This window comes from Schistocerca cancellata, chromosome 3, assembly GCF_023864275.1.
Source record: "Schistocerca cancellata isolate TAMUIC-IGC-003103 chromosome 3, iqSchCanc2.1, whole genome shotgun sequence".
NCBI classification, from domain to species: Eukaryota; Metazoa; Arthropoda; class Insecta; order Orthoptera; family Acrididae; genus Schistocerca; species Schistocerca cancellata.
Window position 1 is genome coordinate 691202805 of NC_064628.1, and position 12273 is coordinate 691215077.

Here is a 12273-nt window from a genome sequence, read left to right on the forward strand (position 1 = left end):
TAATTTCTTTGCGTGTTTTTGGTACTTGCATTGTTTAATTCATAAATTTCGGGCGTATTATAGTATCTGAGAGTTGTAGCATCGCGTTTTAGTACCTGAATAGTGTAAATTCGCGTAGTCGTCTGTCATCTGTTTTCGTTTTGAACGGCCAGTGTCGGTTGGTCACAGTCAGTGTGCTCCCTGCCGCCGTTGGATAAGCAGCTGCAGCAGCAAGTCGTATACTCCTAGCTCACTCATTTGTTACATAGTTTAATCCTTAATTTCTTTGCGTGTTTTTGGTACTTGCATTGTTTAATTCATAAATTTCGGGCGTATTATAGTATCTGAGAGTTGTAGCATCGCGTTTTAGTACCTGAATAGTGTAAATTCGCGTAGTCGTCTGTCATCTGTTTTCGTTTTGAACGGCCAGTGTCGGTTGGTCACAGTCAGTGTGCTCCCTGCCGCCGTTGGATAAGCAGCTGCAGCAGCAAGTCGTATACTCCTAGCTCACTCATTTGTTACATAGTTTAATCCTTAATTTCTTTGCGTGTTTTTGGTACTTGCATTGTTTAATTCATAAATTTCGGGCGTATTATAGTATCTGAGAGTTGTAGCATCGCGTTTTAGTACCTGAATAGTGTAAATTCGCGTAGTCGTCTGTCATCTGTTTTCGTTTTGAACGGCCAGTGTCGGTTGGTCACAGTCAGTGTGCTCCCTGCCGCCGTTGGATAAGCAGCTGCAGCAGCAAGTCGTATACTCCTAGCTCTACCACATAAATTTCGGGCGTATTATAGTATTTGAGAGTTGTAGCATCACGTTGTAGTACTCGAATAGTGTTAAATCGCGTAGTCTCCTTCCGCCGCCGAGCAGTGTGTCAGCAGTGCACAAGTGGCAGCATTACTGCATTTACTAGGCAATCTTGTATTTTAATAACCGCTTCAATTTTGTCGTTTTGTTTGAGCTCTCTGTAGATTAGTTCAGACGTTCTTTGCACAAGTTTTTAGCATGGATAGGGACTGCAACTGCTGTGTTCGGATGCAGGCTGAGTTGGCATCCCTTCGCTCCCAGCTTCAGGCAGTGTTGGCTTCGGTCACACAGCTTGAGGCTGTTGCCAATGGGCATCACTGTGGGGGTCCGGATGGGGGTTTGTCGGGGACGGCCAGCTCGTCCCACGCATCCCCCGATCGGACTACGACTGTGGTTGCCCGGGATACTGCCCGCATTGAGGCTGATCCCTCACCTGTGGTAGAGTGGGAGGTCGTCTCAAGGTGTGGCAGGGGGCGAAAGACATTCCGGAGGGCTGAACGGAAAGCCTCTCCAGTTTGTCTGACGAACCGGTTTCAGGCTCTGTCTCAGGCTGATACTGATCTTCAGCCTGACATGGCTGCTTGTCCTGTTCCAGAGGTTGCCCCTCAGTCTGCAAGATCCGGGCAGTCGCAGAGGGTGGGCTTACTGGTAGTTGGGAGCTCCAACGTGAGGCGCGTAATGGGGCCCCTTAGGGATATGGCAGCAAGGGAGGGGAAGAAAACCAAAGTGCACTCCGTGTGCATACCGGGGGGAGTCATTCCAGATGTGGAAAGGGTCCTTCCGGATGCCATGAAGGGTACAGGGTGCACCCATCTGCAGGTGGTCGCTCATGTCGGCACCAATGATGTGTGTCGCTATGGATCGGAGGAAATCCTCTCTGGCTTCCGGCGGCTATCTGATTTGGTGAAGACTGCCAGTCTCGCTAGCGGGATGAAAGCAGAGCTCACCATCTGCAGCATCGTCGACAGGACTGACTGCGGACCTTTGGTACAGAGCCGAGTGGAGGGTCTGAATCAGAGGCTGAGACGGTTCTGCGACAATGTGGGCTGCAGATTCCTCGACTTGCGCCATAGGGTGGTGGGGTTTCGGGTTCCGCTGGATAGGTCAGGAGTCCACTACACGCAACAAGCGGCTACACGGGTAGCAGGGGTTGTGTGGCGTGGGCTGGGCGGTTTTTTAGGTTAGATGGCCTCGGGCAAGTGCAGAAAGGGCAACAGCCTCAACGGGTGCGGGGCAAAGTCAGGACATGCGGGGACCAAGCAGCAATCGGTATTGTAATTGTAAACTGTCGAAGCTGCGTTGGTAAAGTACCGGAACTTCAAGCGCTGATAGAAAGCACCGAAGCTGAAATCGTTATAGGTACAGAAAGCTGGCTGAAGCCAGAGATAAATTCTGCCGAAATTTTTACAAAGGCACAGACGGTGTTTAGAAAGGATAGATTGCATGCAACCGGTGGTGGAGTGTTCGTCGCTGTTAGTAGTAGTTTATCCTGTAGTGAAGTAGAAGTGGATAGTTCCTGTGAATTATTATGGGTGGAGGTTACACTCAACAACCGAGCTAGGTTAATAATTGGCTCCTTTTACCGACCCCCCGACTCAGCAGCATTAGTGGCAGAACAACTGAGAGAAAATTTGGAATACATTTCACATAAATTTTCTCAGCATGTTATGGTCTTAGGTGGAGATTTCAATTTACCAGATATAGACTGGGACACTCAGATGTTTAGGACGGGTGGTAGGGACAGAGCATCGAGTGACATTATACTGAGTGCACTATCCGAAAATTACCTCGAGCAATTAAACAGAGAACTGACTCGTGGAGATAACATCTTGGACCTACTGATAACAAACAGACCCGAACTTTTCGACTCTGTAAGAGTGACATTATACTGAGTGCACTATCCGAAAATTACCTCGAGCAATTAAACAGAGAACTGACTCGTGGAGATAACATCTTGGACCTACTGATAACAAACAGACCCGAACTTTTCGACTCTGTAAGAGCAGAACAGGGAATCAGTGATCATAAGGCCGTTGCAGCATCCCTGAATATGGAAGTTAATAGGAATATAAAAAAAGGGAGGAAGGTTTATCTGTTTAGCAAGAGTAATAGAAGGCAGATTTCAGACTACCTAACAGATCAAAACGAAAATTTCTGTTCAGACACTGACAATGTTGAGTGTTTATGGAAAAAGTTCAAGGCAATCGTAAAATGCGTTTTAGACAGGTACGTGCCGAGCAAAACTGTGAGGGACGGGAAAAACCCACCGTGGTACAACAACAAAGTTAGGAAACTACTGCGAAAGCAAAGAGAGCTTCACTCCAAGTTTAAACGCAGCCAAAACCTCTCAGACAAACAGAAGCTAAACGATGTCAAAGTTAGCGTAAGGAGGGCTATGCGTGAAGCGTTCAGTGAATTCGAAAGTAAAATACTAGGTACCGACTTGACAGAAAATCCTAGGAAGTTCTGGTCTTACGTTAAATCAGTAAGTGGCTCGAAACATCATGTCCAGACACTCCGGGATGATGATGGCATTGAAACAGAGGATGACAAGCGTAAAGCTGAAATACTAAACACCTTTTTCCAAAGCTGTTTCACAGAGGAAGACCGCACTGCAGTTCCTTCTCTAAATCCTCGCACCAACGAAAAAATGGCTGACATTGAAATAAGTGTCCAAGGAATAGAAAAGCAACTGGAATCACTCAACAGAGGAAAGTCCACTGGACCTGACGGGATACCAATTCGATTCTACACAGAGTACGCGAAAGAACTTGCCCCCCTTCTAACAGCCGTGTACCGCAAGTCTCTAGAGGAACGGAAGGTTCCAAATGATTGGAAAAGAGCACAGGTAGTCCCAGTCTTCAAGAAGGGTCGTCGAGCAGATGCGCAAAACTATAGACCTATCTCTCTGACGTCGATCTGTTGTAGAATTTTAGAACATGTCTTTTGCTCGAGTATCATGTCGTTTTTGGAAACTCAGAATCTACTATGTAGGAATCAACATGGATTCCGGAAACAGCGATCGTGTGAAACCCAACTCGCTTTATTTGTTCATGAGACCCAGAAAATATTAGATACAGGCTCCCAGGTAGATGCCATTTTCCTTGACTTCCGGAAGGCGTTCGATACAGTTCCGCACTGTCGCCTGATAAACAAAGTAAGAGCCTACGGAATATCAGACCAGCTGTGTGGCTGGATTGAAGAGTTTTTAGCAAACAGAACACAGCATGTTGTTCTCAATGGAGAGACATCTACAGACGTTAAAGTAACCTCTGGCGTGCCACAGGGGAGTGTTATGGGACCATTGCTTTTCACAATATATATAAATGACCTAGTAGATAGTGTCGGAAGTTCCATGCGGCTTTTCGCGGATGATGCTGTAGTATACAGAGAAGTTGCAGCATTAGAAAATTGTAGCGAAATGCAGGAAGATCTGCAGCGGATAGGCACTTGGTGCAGGGAGTGGCAACTGACCCTTAACATAGACAAATGTAATGTATTGCGAATACATAGAAAGAAGGATCCTTTATTGTATGATTATATGATAGCGGAACAAACACTGGTAGCAGTTACTTCTGTAAAATATCTGGGAGTATGTGTGCGGAACGATTTGAAGTGGAATGATCATATAAAATTAATTGTTGGTAAGGCGGGTACCAGGTTGAGATTCATTGGGAGAGTCCTTAGAAAATGTAGTCCATCAACAAAGGAGGTGGCTTACAAAACACTCGTTCGACCTATACTTGAGTATTGCTCATCAGTGTGGGATCCGTACCAGATCGGGTTGACGGAGGAGATAGAGAAGATCCAAAGAAGAGCGGCGCGTTTCGTCACAGGGTTATTTGGTAACCGTGATAGCGTTACGGAGATGTTTAACAAACTCAAGTGGCAGACTCTGCAAGAGAGGCGCTCTGCATCGCGGTGTAGCTTGCTCGCCAGGTTTCGAGAGGGTGCGTTTCTGGATGAGGTATCGAATATATTGCTTCCCCCTACTTATACCTCCCGAGGAGATCACGAATGTAAAATTAGAGAGATTAGAGCGCGCACAGAGGCTTTCAGACAGTCGTTCTTCCCGCGAACCATACGCGACTGGAACAGGAAAGGGAGATAATGACAGTGGCACGTAAAGTGCCCTCCGCCACACACCGTTGGGTGGCTTGCGGAGTATAAATGTAGATGTAGATGTAGATGTAGTGTATGGAATGCCGGTGCGACTGCACGAGCGCTCACTTCCCCGTGCATAGACGAATCCGCTACAGTCTCCATTTCTTCCTGAACTGTCTCAGCAGCATTACGCCGTGTGCTCGCTCGGCCACTACGAGGTCCATCGTCTAAACAACCCGTGGCTTTGAACTTCGAAATCATTCTCGCCACATCTGCATTTGTCAACGGACCTTTACCCGTTCGAATCCCCTTCCTATGGTGATAGGATCGTAACGCTGAACTAGCATATTCCCCATTCTAATAATACAGCTTTACTAAAAGCGCCTTTTCAGGTAACGTCAACATGCTGCGACTGCTGGCGCATCTGATTCTCTCTCTCATTACAGCTCCTTTTATACACGATTATCATGCGCAGTCACTGACGTTTTGCTGTCCAGCGCCATCTGTCGGACATTTTGTGAACTTTTTTTTTTGTTCTAAAAAAACCCCACGTCATTCCAAGCATGTCTGTCAATTTTTACCTCTCTATCTACATTATTCCGTGGTTTATTAGCCGGCGTCGGTGGTCTAGCGGTTCTAGGCGCTCAGTCCGGAGCCGCGCGACTGCTACGGTCGCAGGTTCGAATCCTGCCTCGGGCATGGATGTGTGTGATGTCCTTAGGTTAGTTAGGTTTAAGTAGTTCTAAGTTCTAGGGGACTGATGACCATAGATGTTAAGTCCCATAGTGCTCAGAGCCATTTGTGGTTTATTAAGTTTTCAAATTAATACTGACTTTTTGATCACCCGGTAGTTGGAGGGCCCTGCCGTTAATGTTCCAAACGTTATCAGTTGGGGAGAGATTCGGCATCCTTGCTGGCGAAGGTAGGGTTTCGCAAGCAGGAAGACAAGCTGTAGAAACTCTGACTATGTGCGGGCGGGTATTATTTTGCTGAAATGTAAGCCCAGGCTGGCTTATCACGAATGGCGACAAAAGGGAGCTTAGAACCCGGTCTACGTACCACTGTGCTGGAAGGATGCTGCGGATTACAACCACAGCGGTCCTCCTGTGAAAAGAAACGGCAGTCCAGACCATCACTCCTGGTTGTCGGACCGTACGGCGGGCGAGCGGGCGACAGTAAGGTTGGTATCCCACCGCTGTCTGGGGCGTCTCCACACACGTCTTCGCTGGTCATCAGGGTTCAGTTCAAAGCCGGCCTCATCACTGAAGACAACAGCACTCCAGTTAATGAGATTCCAGGATGATGACATGTCTGGAGTGCTCCGCACAGCAGTCAGAAACCAACATGACTGTCACACGCCCTAGGGCTCGTCAACCACGAGAGATGATCTAGGGTGCCATGTCATTTCGCAGCAGGACTTCTTTGTCATCCGTGGCACTCTTTCAGCACAGCGGTACGTCGACGATATTCTACGTCCCGTTTTGTTGCCCTCCATGGCAAGCCATCCTGGGCTTACATTTCACCAAGAAAGCGTCCACACGCAAACGGCGAGAGCTACTGCTTGTCTTCGTGCTTCTCAAACCCTACATTTGCCAGCAAGATAGCCAGATCTCTCCCCAGTTTAGAACTTCTGGGGCATTATGGAGAGGGCTCTCCAAACATTTCGGGATCCTAACGCGCCAACTGGACAGCATTTGGCACAACATCCCTCAGGAGGGCATCCGACAACTCTATCAATCAATGTCAAGTCAATTAATTGCTTGCTTAAGGGCCAGAGATAGACCAACGTTTTACTGACTTGCTCAGTTTGTGAAGGTCTTTCTCACGAATAAATCATCCGATTCTTCTAAAACTGTAATCATTTATTTGCTTGTACATCACATCTACCGATTTCCGTCCTATTCTTTCTTGTGTTTATGAGATAGAAAAGGGTTAATTACGCAAAGCATTCAGAGTTAAAATCAGAATGTACACTCCTGGAAATGGAAAAAAGAACACATTGACACCGGTGTGTCAGACCCACCATACTTGCTCCGGAGACTGCGAGAGGGCTGTACAAGCAATGATCACACGCACGGCACAGCGGACACACCAGGAACCGCGGTGTTGGCCGTCGAATGGCGCTAGCTGCGCAGCATTTGTGCACCGCCGCCGTCAGTGTCAGCCAGTTTGCCGTGGCATACGGAGCTCCATCGCAGTCTTTAACACTGGTAGCATGCCGCGACAGCGTGGACGTGAACCGTATGTGCAGTTGACGGACTTTGAGCGAGGGCGTATAGTGGGCATGCGGGAGGCCGGGTGGACGTACCGCCGAATTGCTCAACACGTGGGGCGTGAGGTCTCCACAGTACATCGATGTTGTCGCCAGTGGTCGGCGGAAGGTGCACGTGCCCGTCGACCTGGGACCGGACCGCAGCGACGCATGGATGTACGCCAAGACCGTAGGATCCTACGCAGTGCCGTAGGGGACCGCACCGCCACTTCCCAGCAAATTAGGGACACTGTTGCTCCTGGGGTATCGGCGAGGACCATTCGCAACCGTCTCCATGAAGCTGGGCTACGGTCCCGCACACCGTTAGGCCGTCTTCCGCTCACGCCCCAACATCGTGCAGCCCGCCTCCAGTGGTGTCGCGACAGGCGTGAATGGAGGGACGAATGGAGACGTATCGTCTTCAGCGATGCGAGTCGCTTCTGCCTTGGTGCCAATGATGGTCGTATGCGTGTTTGGCGCCGTGCAGGTGAGCGCCACAATCAGGACTGCATACGACCGAGGCACACAGGGCCAACACCCGGCATCATGGTGTGGGGAGCGATCTCCTACACTGGCCGTACACCACTGGTGATCGTCGAGGGGACACTGAATAGTGCACGGTACATCCAAACCGTCATCGAACCCATCGTTCTACCATTCCTAGACCGGCAAGGGAACTTGCTGTTCCAACAGGACAATGCACGTCCGCATGTATCCCGTGCCACCCAACGTGCTGTAGAAGGTGTAAGTCAACTACCCTGGCCAGCAAGATCTCCGGATCTGTCCCCCATTGAGCATGTTTGGGACTGGATGAAGCGTCGTCTCACGCGGTCTGCACGTCCAGCACGAACGCTGGTCCAACTGAGGCGCCAGGTGGAAATGGCATGGCAAGCCGTTCCACAGGACTACATCCAGCATCTCTACGATCGTCTCCATGGGAGAATAGCAGCCTGCATTGCTGCGAAAGGTGGATATACACTGTACTAGTGCCGACATTGTGCATGCTCTGTTGCCTGTGTCTATGTGCCTGTGGTTCTGTCAGTGTGATCATGTGATGTGTCTGACCCCAGGAATGTGTCAATAAAGTTTCCCCTTCCTGGGACAATGAATTCACGGTGTTCTTATTTCAATTTCCAGGAGTGTAATTTCATCAGGTTTCGTGTCTTGTTTGCTTGAGTAGTCTCAATTGTTTTTGAGAGCGGCGAAAGATAATATCAATATCTCTCAAACGCAAAAGTGTTACACGTTTGTTCAAATATTGTATTTGTTGCACTGAAGTAATATACTGTTGAAGGGTGCGTGCAGTTTCACCTGGGCTGTGTTAAAACTGGATTCGTGTCAACTTGGCTGTGTTTCCCGTACCACGGATACCGCCCTCGTACATGGACTGCAAAGACCTTCACCCGGCAAGGACGACTCGCCGTTCTAAGCGATGAATTCTGGCCCCGCAGCCTACGTGCTCGCCACCCGAATGGTCCTGCTTAACGAGACAAATGTCGCCTGACTGGTTGGTGTCTGTGCACTGTCTGTGGCAAACACCTGTCACGGTCTCTATTAATAGGCTTATACCACTGATTTTTACAGTCTACAGAGTCCAGAAGACTATTTCGTAAGGCAGGTGGAGAAGCATCCGCCTGCTACAGCTGATTTCGGAAACGATTGACCTCAAATGGAAGCAAAGCACAATACCAAAGGAAAATCGCTGCTACCCAAGATTAATGGCGTCATTGTTACAAGAAACAAACTTTTTCTCATCGATGTATTTCATCAGATACTTCATGTTGTCTTTCCATTACACTATACTCAGAGTGACTTTTTGTCACAGAATTGTTTAAGAAAAACGAAAAAATAATCCCTGGATAAACTGACCGAGCGGGGTGGCACAGTAGTTAGCACTCTGGACTCGCATTCGCGAGGGCGGCGGTTCAAATCCTCGCCCGGTCACCCAGATTTAGGTTTTCCGTGACTTCTCCAGATAACTCCAGCCACATGCTTGGATGGTTCCTTTGAAAAGTTCATGGCGGATTTCCTTCCCCATCTTTTCGTAATCCGTTAAACCCTAATCTTTCTTTTATTTGTTTACTTATTTATTTATTTTGATCAGCTGGGAATCGAATCCCTTTGGAGTCCTTGTTCGGCACTTGCTGTTTCTTTTGCCTGTTTTCAGTTAAAATTCGAGCAGCAATGACTTAGTACCAAAAGACGCTGTAGGGTATTCCCCTGTCTTATTATTACTACTGTTAACTGGGCTGATCAACTAGTCTTCACTTAAGTTCTGCAATTTCTGCCATTTTCAGACAGACTCTTCGTACAATGTATTTACTTGTCACAAATGATTTTCCCCCTTTTTTTAAATTATTTAGTCAGTATTTCGTATCAAGTTTGATGCCAACGTAGACCATGACTGAAATCCCAGTGTATTCAAAAGAGAAACACGGTTCAATTTAGAACAAATGCCCCAGGCGGGGACGCGCAGTGGAATCTTTACAGGCTGTTATTCTGTAAGCCCTGAGTAACTCGAAATCCGAACATTTCTGGTTTTTTCTTCCATTTAATTTAGTATATGACTGTGGCAGAAGAGCATTACAAATGATGACTGCCTCTAATAAGAAGGCTATTGAGCTTGACACCCATCACCATAAAGCTTTGTTAGTGAAAATACTGCAACGGAAACTGGAAAAGGAAGCGGTAAAATTGTTATGACCAGAGCTAGATAGGCTTAGACATTCTTAAATGGTACTGCGAGCACTGAACTTGTGATTGACCTGTGGAATGGCGTACGGCGCTCCAAAGAGTCTGCTTTCACACTGTCTCCTATGCAGGGTGTACTAGACCTTCAGGATCAAAATCATAGAGATTGGAAATTTGTGGTAATGTCTTATGGGACCAAACTTCTGAGATCATCGGTCCCTAAGCTTACATACTACTTAATCTAACTTACGCTAAGGACAACACAGACATCCATGTCCGAGGAAATACTCGAACCTCCGACGGGGGGAGCTGCACGGACCGTGACAAGGCGCCCGAAACTGCGCGGATCGTGGGTACCCCGCGCGGTCACCATAGAGATCTTTAATCCTACACTGAGTGCTTTGAGATAAGCTACTAATGGCCGTACATGAATATTTAGGTTGTTACTAACAAACAGGTTACATCTTGCAGTGGCATCTCAGTCTCATAGCAGCTGTCAAAAGTGATGACTGCCAATCTCAATGCAAGCATTACAGTGGAGTACAAAAATCTGCATTTCAGGGCACTGACAAGATAATGTATTACGTCCTGATTAACGGAAATAACACTGAACACAACAATATCAAATTTAAACGGTAAGGTTCTCTACCAATTTTCTCTTACATCTAGACAGCGAAGCACTGTCTGAGTTGGCCAATATTACGTCAAATCATCCTATTCCAGGTTCTAAGTTCGGTACAAATTAGGATGACACACAAGTCTTATAAAGGACGGTTAGCTTTTGCGGCAAGATATGCAAAAGATTATTCAAGGTTGCTCATGTTCACAGTGGACGCAACGTGGTGATCCAATATTTTTGCGCCTCTGCCAGCGCCCTCTGAAAATTCTATAAAAATCTAATCATATCCTTCCTGAGTTTATCAGCTGAAACTGCCCTATGTTTCTCTTTAGGCGAGAAAACATGCACTCATCCCTAGTCTGCAAAATAAGGCGTTATACACACGCATAGATGGAGCAGCGTGTATACTTCAACACCCTCTCAGTTCTCGCAAAAACAATTAACTACGTGGCTCTTTCATTTCTTCACTGTCGGAGCTCAACGACTTTTCAGCTAATTTCTAGCTGCATTTCAGAGAAAGTAAACGCAGTGTTTACACAAAATTCCTCCTTTTGCGTCGTGAAGAGCGTGATGCGCCCTGTTCTATACTTGATGCTGTTTCAGAGGAGAGTCCTCGAAGTTTTCTGTAATCTGCCTTTCGTAGCAAACTATATGCTTTGCATCACGGCTTTTTTAGACCAATGGGAGCATTCCTTTCATCTCGTGGAAACTACATCACCAGTCGCAAAGGGCGTACCTTCAAGCTGCGCCATAACCTCGCCACTTATATTCCTTCCGATTTTATTTCAGCCAGTCGAACATTTTGTGCGCGCACCTGACGCCTAAAAGTTACACACGTATGTCACGAGAGCACCACGGACCTTTCACGTGAACAGAAAATTTTTTAACTGCATCTCAGGCCTGTTTGTATCCATCTGGAAATTCCCCAACGCTATTTTCTAAAGAAATCTGTGTCGGAGGCGATCTTGGCCATCAACTGCTTCCTTCGATGTACCGCCTGGTGCGTTCACCGTCTCCCTCTCCCCAGGTAACCCCTGTTAAAAGCCTCTCACTGCGCACGCGCCGTGGCTGGGCAATCCGAGTCCGTCCCAAACTCGAGTTTCTTTTTTTTTCACCTTTTGCTCACTGACATGCAGGATTTGGGTTTCGTGTGTTAATACTGTCGAATCGAGTGTCATACCTTTCTGCATTACATGCAATACATTTTGATAGGGAAATCTACTCACTATCACCAAAGTGTGCCTTGCGACATATCCATCTACTCGTTACGATGTATAGAATCTCATTCATTCAAGCTGCCACCTTACAGTGCATGCCTGTAGTCTCACTGCTGATAAACGGTTCACAACAGTTCGTGTTGACGCGTCTGGGCTGGGCTCACAAGCCCTCTTATTAGTGCTACAGATCCTGTATGGTCTGGCACTGCTGCGCTTACAGTATGACGACTCTGGCGGGCGTCTGTGCTGCGTGGACATTGTCACGAACCGACTCTACTTTCAGGAAAAGTTAACTCCATAAGGACACCGTTACGGTGTGGCTAATGGCTGTAAAATAATTCAGTAGAGCTGGCCATGATGTCTCCTTTGTTGATACTGCTGTGTTTGCGTTGTCCTTGTGGCTTCTTGTTGTCTAGGCGATGATTCCTTGGCTGCCTTGGGTCCAAGAAAAAGGTGCGGGTTTTGTAATTATTACTGGACTATCGAAAAATGATGCAGAATTTCACGGTTTCTTTGTATCAAACACATTTATTGCAAGAACTATACGCACAACCACACTCAACCGCGGCCAACACACAAGTGACCGAAAAACCGTTGTCGACCAA